Source organism: Mesoplodon bidens (assembly GCF_964165515.1).
Source record: "Mesoplodon bidens genome assembly, chromosome: 1".
Classification (NCBI taxonomy): domain Eukaryota; kingdom Metazoa; phylum Chordata; class Mammalia; order Artiodactyla; family Ziphiidae; genus Mesoplodon; species Mesoplodon bidens.
This window is the reverse complement of record NC_138176.1, coordinates 108,693,592-108,701,578: the sequence shown is the minus strand read 5'-3', so window position 1 is coordinate 108,701,578 and position 7,987 is coordinate 108,693,592. Positions and strand designations below refer to the sequence as shown.

The following is a 7,987-nucleotide window of genomic DNA, read 5'->3' as shown; positions in this document are numbered from 1 at the left end:
GCTGTAGTATCTATCTGTACCCAACATGGAATAGTCAACATGTCTCAAGTGTGTTATGTAGACGATCTATATTCCAAATCCTCAAATTCTAGCTAGAGGGTATAGTCCTGAAGATAGAAGAGCTTTAAAAAAAAAAAAACTCTTCAAAAAGGAAATATGAGTATAAATAAGTTATTTAACAAGCATATGTATATAGTGCTTACTCTCTACCAGAAACTGCTCCAAGAGTTTTATGAAAAGTAACTTACGTTATCTCCATAACAACTCTGTGAGTTAAGTGCTGCTTTTAATCTCCATTTTACAGGCGAGGAATCTGAGGCAGTGATGGATTAAGTCACGTGCCAAGCATCATCAATTACAGCTAGTAACTGATGAAGCCAGCGTTTGAAGTGGGCAGTCTGCCTCAGGGTCCATGCTTCATCCATGCTGTTGTCTCCCTTCATTCCCCCAGAACCAGGTAAAGAGTGACCTGAGGTCTCTAGTAACAGTGTTCCTGGCAGTAGTTACAAGACTCATGCTTCCCTTTGCCAAATAAATCAGTAGAAACCAGCAGGATCAGGAACTGCTAGTAAGAAAAAGCTTAATATATAGCTAAAAGAAACCTCAGAATATTCACTTATTTTGAAGCACAATGGTAACTCTCTGCAGTGTGTTTAAGGTGGGGGATGGGGGAACAGCTGAAATTTCTTAGACTGACAGGCTCAGAAAATCTGACTGTAATTTAGCAATATACACTAGCCAAAAGAGAGAAAATTAGGATAAAGGAAAGTAATGAAAGACATAAAACAGGAAAAATTTAAAGCTTTTATGTTCAAGATCCAGCTTCTAAGGGTATCCATGATTTCTAGTTTTTCATTTTATTCCTGTATTTAAAATGTCTTGGTTGTATTAAAAAAAAAATCTGTTGCACATGTAGGCTTCTGATTTTGCTATCGCCCAGATTGGTATTAAGTACATGGATTAAAAGATTAGTCTGTACTTCAACTTGTCTTTCAGTTGCACGTTTTAGAGAAGTGTCCATTATATCTATGCCCGGCCCACACCAAAAATTCACATTATTGCCACCTGCATAGTAGCCAAGTGACTCAAACTGCTTTGTGGGGAACAGAAAATCTTCACTGAGGAGCTTAAGGAATGCAAATGTTCCCTGTCAATTTCACACGTTGAAGGACACTTAAATACTCTCCTATGATTGAAGTTCAAAAAAAATTTTTTTATGTTAATATGTGAGTGTCTGTTACAATCAGATATCATGTTAGTGCGTGGAAATACAGTGGTAAGCAAAACTGATACAGTCCCTGGCTTGACTTTAGAGAGGGAGGCAAATATTGATCAAATGATGCCATAAATATATACATACATGATTTCAGTCTAGCGCGTGCTGTACTGGCTGCGGTGGAAGAAGAAACCCAGGGATCTGAAGAAGTCGTAATTAAGCCGAGGCCTGTAGGATAGGTGAGAGTTATCCAGGCAGAGTCAGGAGAGAACCGGGCACACTCAGGGAAGTCCAGGGGGGCAGGTAAGGAATGCCACAGCGTGACGTGAGCTGGGGTAACTGGCCTGGCATCAGGCACCAGCAGGCGTTTGGGATGGAAGCCACTGAAGCGTGTAGAACAGGGAAAGGATGCAGCCCGGTTTCCACCTTAATACTGCTGGCAACAGGAAGGCATACAGACACATGTTTACAACTGGAACTCACTTCAACGTCAGGATAACTAGGCATCAATTACTGAACCCAGGCTGCCAGGCACTGCGGGACACAGCTGAGTGCTGGAAGCCAGCTGCCCTGCTGAGCGGCCCCTGGGGCAGTGAACTGAGAGCAGCCTCCAACCCAGAGCTGGTGAGGACCTAATTCTGCCAAAGGCCACACGGGTGAGCTTGGGTGCAGATCCTGCCTGGCTGAGCCTCAGATAAGACCGCTCCTGACCAACCTGGAAGCAGAGGCATTCAGTAAGTGCCCAGATCCCCACCTCACACTGGCGTGAAAGAATTACTGATTTAAAAAGAAATCACTGGCAGCTGTAAGGAACACAGAGTGGGGGCAGGGTGGTGGGCAGTTAGGGTCACGGCAGTCGTGCAGGGGAGAGAGGCGGGCGGCGTGGGCCAGAGTGGCTACAGTGGGCAAGGAGAGAAGGGGACAAATCCAGTGAGTATTTCAGAGCTGGATTTGGCTGGACTTTGTCCTGGGTTGGATGGGAGAAAAGAAGAAAGGAATAATGGATGACCCCAGTGTTCCTGGCAAGAGCAATTTCATAGCTGGTATTGCCACTTACTCTGATGAAAATACTAGAGGAAGAGGAGGTTGGGGAAGAGATAAAGAGTTCACTTTTGGGCCTCTTACGTTTGAGGTGATTATGAGAGAACCAAGTGAAGACGTCAGACTGGCCTTTAGAGAGGGACAGACACCTGGCGCTCAGGAGACATCGGGCCTCGACCTGCTACTTCGGGAGTTGTCTTCATTACAGTGCTTTCTACCACGCGGGACAGAAATAGGACTCCAAGTGGCTTTAAAAATAACGAATCTTACTGGTTCACATAACAAAGTCTAAAGGTCAGGTGGGTCTCCTGTGCAGAGCGCTACCGACAGCAACGAGGGCCAGACATTCATGTCCAGTGGGAATGTGGCCTTACTTTCCATTCCTTGCTCTTAAGAACAAGGAAAAGAATTTCTGGAAGCACCATCAAACCTCTCCGATTTGGATTAGGCCTGCTAATCACTGAATCAGTCCCTGACAGGGCAAGAATCCTTGGCATAGAGTTGGAATTGGAAACCTTGCAAATAGATGAGATGACCAAGGATAACCAGGAGGAGATCAGGGGTTAGGACTACGTCTTGATGTTCCCTGACATTTAAAGGTCAGGAAGGAGTTACAGCCAACAAAGGAAGAAAAACAGAGAGGGTACCGTTCCAGAAGCCTAGGGGAGGAAATACTTCAAAATCGGAATGGTCAGCTGTGCTACTGAGAATTCACAAAAGATAAGGATTCAAAATTATCCATTAGATATGGTGGGGAGGGGTGGTGGGGACTCACAATCTGAGCACTAGAAGTTAGGGTTGAGTAATGGACATTGAAAGACCGTTGAAACCGATTGAAAAGAGGAAAGGTAATAGGAAACAAATATGAAACTGTGAAGGTGACACACAGCAAGGGAGGAAGGAGAGATTTTGTACTACAGTGCTAAGACAACTGGCAATCGACAGGGAAAAAAATAAAATTAGACCCATAATTCCCTATGCATGAAAATCAACTCCAAGTAAATTAAAGCCTAAATGTGAAAGGCAGAAATCTAAAGCATTTAAAAGAATATCCTTATGACCTAGAAATAGGAAGGAATTTCTAAAGACACAAAAGCCCCTCAATAAAAAAAAAGAGAAGATTGATTAAATTCAAAAACATCCATTCATCAAAAGAACCAAAAAAGAAAAAGTGAACAGGCTATAAATAGAAGGACGGACTAGTAACATGTGACGGACATAGACAAACATCTGGAACCGCACTGGACAGTAGAATCAGCTGTGAGGATGGGAATGTTCTCAGGTTCTGTCCTGTGGAACGTTCTTTGAAGAGGGGAATATTATCTAGCCCTGTCCTGTAGAACGTTCAGAGACTGAGGGGAATGTTCTCAGGTTCCATCCTGTGGAACGTTCTGTGAGGAAGGGAATGTTCTCTACTCCTGTCCTGTCCTGTCCTGTAGAACGTTTTGAGAGCTGGGGAATGTTGTCAAGTTCTGTCCTGTGAACGCCCTGTGAGGAAGGGAATGTTCTCTGATTCTGTCCTGTGGAATGTTCTCTGAGGAGGGGAATGTCTCTAGTCCTGTCCTGTCTTGTAGAACGTTCTGAGAGAAGGGAAAGGTACTCAGGTTCTTTCCTATGGAACGTTCTGGGAGGAGTGGAATGTTCTCCAGTCCTGTCCTGTCCTGTAGAACGTTCTGACAGGAGGGGAATGATATCTGATTATGTACTTGCGAACGTTCTGTGAGGAAGGGAATATTCTCTAGTCCTGTCCTGTCCTGTCATGTAGAACATTCTGTGAGGAGGGGAAGGTTCTCAGTTTCTGTCCTGTGGAACATTCTGTGAGGAAGGAAATATCCTCTTGTCCTTTGGAACATTCTGTGAGGAGGGGAATGTTTTCTAGTCCTTTTGTGTCCGGTAGATCGTTCTTAGATGAGGTGAATGTCCTCTAGTGCTGTGTGTGGAACATTGTATGAGGAGGGGAATGTTCTCTAGTCCTGTCTTTTCCTATGGAAAGTTCTGTGGGAGACGAATGTTCTCTAGTCCTGTCCTGTCCTGTGGAACATCTGTGAGTAGGGGAGTGTACTCTACTCCTGCCCTGTGGAATGGACTGTAAGGAGGGGAATGTCTTCTAGTCCTCTCCTGTGGAACGTTCTGAGAGGAGGAGAATGTTCTTAGGTTCTGTCCTGTGTATGTTCTGTGTGGAGGGGAATGTTCTCAGATTCTGTCCTGTTGAATGTTTTGTGAGCAGGGAATGTTCTCTGGTTCTGTCCTGTGGAATGTTCTCTGGTTGCCCTGTGGTAAGTTCTCTGAAGGAGGGAATGTTTTCTAGTCCTGCCTTTTCCTGTAGAACATTCTGAGAGGGGAATATTCTCACGTTCTGTCGTGTGGAACGTTCTGTGAGGAGGGGAATGTTATCTAGTCCTGTCCTGTAGAACGTTCTGAGAGGAGGGGAATGTTGTCTGGTTCTTTCCTGTGGAACGTTCTGGGAGGAGGGGAATGTTCTCTATCCCTGTCCTATAGAACGTTTGGAGAGGAGGGGAATGTTATCTGGTTCTCTCTTGTGGAACGTTCTGGGAGGAGGGGAATGTTCTCTAGTCCTGTCCTATCCTTTCCTGTAGAACGTTCAGTGAGGAGGGGAATGTTCCATAGTCCTGTCCTGTGGAATGTTCTGTGAGGAGGGGAATGATCTCGGGTTTTGTCCTGTGGAATGTTCTGTGAGGAGCGGAATGTTTACTAGTCCTGTCCTGTCCTGTAGAATGTTCTGTGAGGAGGGGAATGTTCTCTGCTTCTGTCGTGTGGAACGGTTTGTGAGGAGCGGAAGATTCTTTAGTCCTGGCCTGGCCTGTAGAACGTTGTGAGAGCCGGGGAATATTCTCAGGTTCTGTTGTAAGGAACGTTTGTGAGGAGGGGAATGTTCTCTAGCCCTGTCCAGTAGCACATTCTGAGAGGAGGGGATTGTTCTCTACTTCTCTCCTGTGGAACGTTCTGTGAGGAGGGGTATGCTGTCTGCTTCTGTCCTGTGGAACGTTCTGTGAGCAAGGGAATGTCCTCTAATCCTGTCCTGTCCTGTAGAACGTTCTGAGAAGAGGGGAATATTCTCTGGTTCTGTCCTGTGGAATGTTCTGAGAGGAGAGAAATATTCTCTATTCCTGTCCTGTCTTACAGAACGTTCTGAGGGGAATGTTCTAAGGTTCTGTCCTGTGGAATGTTCTGAGAGGAGGGGAATGTCCTCAGATTCTGTTCTGGAATGTTCTCTGAGGAGGGGTATGTTCTCTGGTTCTGTCCTGTGGAACGTTCTGTGAGGAGCGGAATGTTCTCTATTCCTGTCCTGTGGAATGTTCTGTGAGGAGGGGAATATACTCTCGTCCTGTCCTGTGAACGTTCTGTGAGGAGGGGAATGTCCTCTAGACCTGTGTGTGGAACATTCTATGTGGAGGGGAATGTTCTCTAGTTCTGTCCTGTGGAACATTCTGTGATGGGGAGAATGCTCTCTAGTCCTGTCCTGTCCTATGGAACGTTCTGTGAGGTGGGGAATATTCTCTAGTCCTGTCCTGTCCTCTGGAATATTATGTGAGATTGGGAATATTCTCAGGTTTTGTCCTGTGGAATGTTCTGTGAGGGCGGGAATGTTGTCTAGTTCTCTGCTTTCCAGTAAAGTAGCTGGAAGCCACATGTAGCTATTGAGCAGTTGAAATTTGGATAGTATAACTGAGGAACTTTTTTAAAATTTAATGACTTTAACCACATGAGGCTACTCACTACCATATTAGTCTGCAGAATTCTATATTATGAAGAAATCCGACCTATTAGTGAGGAAAAAAAGCCTATAGTCAGTGAGGAAGAAAAGCAAAAGTCTTAACAGGAAACACTTCACAAAAGAAACTCAAATGGCCAAGAACAAATTCAAAATTACTCATCCTTGTATTACTCAGGGAAATGCAAATTTAAAACATTAGGTTCCAGCATAGACACATCAGGCTAAGAACTTTGTAAAAGCCTGTCAGTGCTAAGTTTGGTGTGTTGGGACCCTTGTAACACAGGTGGGAATGGAGGTGCCTTTTGTCTTTGAGACACAGTCTGGAATTACAGAAGGAAGCTGAAGAAAGGCAGACTCTGTCATCCCAGCCATCCCAACTTTTGAGTCAGTCCTCAGTCCAACTTTTGAGTCAGTCCTCAGTATCTAAGTCTTCCCCTCTGTGCCCTCAAATACACCGTGGTTGGAGCACCTTAGGAGAAGGCAGCCTGTTGTCCCCAGGATTTCATTCCAGGCCATTGACACCCGTCCTGCAAGGCTTGATGTCAGCACCTTCATTATCCTGGCGTCAACAGAAGCTTTCAGAAAACAACCAAGCTTCTTATTCCTTCCTAAATCGTCCTTAAATATTTTGCTGACAGAAATGAGTGGCTGCAGCGATGTGGGCTTGGCAACTGGACAAACCACCCACTCTACGTGTCAAAACCATCACCTGGCCGAGGGTAGGTAAGGTGCCATCCAGTTGTGAGGCCCATTTTCTCCTGAGTCCAGAAATGTTCAAAAATGTGTCTTGGACTCCACAGAGTACAACACATAGAAAACCATTTCCATGTGTGATGTACTGTGAGATACAACGTTTAATACTGGTCACAACCCACACATTAAGTTCATGGCCCACGAGGGACATCCCTGGCGGTCCAATGATCGGGACCCCGAGCTTCCACTGCAGGTGACACGGGTTGGATCCCTGGTCGGGGAACTAAAATCCCACCTGCTGTGCAGCGTAGCCAAAAAAAAAAAAGAAAAGAAAAGTTCATGACCCACAAGCCAGGCCATCACAGGCAGATGGGAGGATGCTGCCCTGGACTCCCCAAAGGCTGGCAAGAGGAGCCCAGGGTAGGGAGGGGCGGGCAGGAGAGGAGAAGGTGGGAGGGCTGGGTCGGGGCGCACAGGCGGGACAAGGAAAGGAAGGGGAGAGGGAGGGGCGTTGTAAATAAAAGAATGAGCTTCTGAACCCACATATGTTGGATCACTGGGGTTATTTCTGCATTAGGTTTTGTTTACATCACTCAGCTTTGACGACAGATACACTGCCCGGAGCAAGAAGCTTAGCCTCTCTGAACTTGAGATTGTTTTTCAAAACACAAAGGAAAAAAACAAACAAAAAAAAACTAGAGAGTTGCCGTAATGCTGGCGGTCTTGTCTGGGTACGGTCTCAGTGACGGTGGCGCCTTCAGCCTGGACTTGAGCCTCCCATAGCCCCGTCACACTGCTTTCCTCTGGTTTCCAGGAGAAGTGGCAGGATGTACAGTCTACCCCCCTGTGGCAGTGCAGACCGAAATTCAGGTGCTTTGAAATGCACGTACCTGTAAGAAAGAAATCTGGGCTTTAGGGGGGTTGTAGGGAGAAGGGTATTTAATCAGCTTGCTTGGTTTGAGCTGGTGCAGGGCTGGGGCCCGGGGTCTCTTTGCAGAAGGAACGCTGAGGCCTGAAAAGATAAGTGTGCTGCTGAACCCCAGCGCCAGTGAGCTGTGCTATGGCCCTGGGGCTGTCACTTGGCTTCTCTGAGCCTGTTGACTCATCTCTGAATGCGGAAAAAAGGAACTGAAGTAGCAGTGAAGACACAAATTTTAACAGTCAAAGGATGCCATAATATGTACTCAGAAATATGGAGTGAAAAATCTAGCATATCTCTTACCAACGTATGGAAAAGCCAACCAGCACGCCTAGAGAAAGCAAAGTTCAACTCAGAAGGTAACATGAGATGATGAAAATTG

General features: G+C 45.9%; 1 long non-coding RNA gene across 1 annotated transcript in view; it reads right to left on the bottom strand.

The window, feature by feature from the left end:
• Positions 1-6,393: 6,393 nt before the first annotated feature.
• Positions 6,394-7,987, bottom strand: part of LOC308612845 — a 29,223-nt gene continuing 27,629 nt past the window's right edge. Inside the window, exon 4 of the long non-coding RNA XR_014015148.1 lies at positions 6,394-7,576. This is a non-coding gene — a long non-coding RNA (uncharacterized lncRNA). The remainder of the gene's footprint in view (positions 7,577-7,987) is intronic.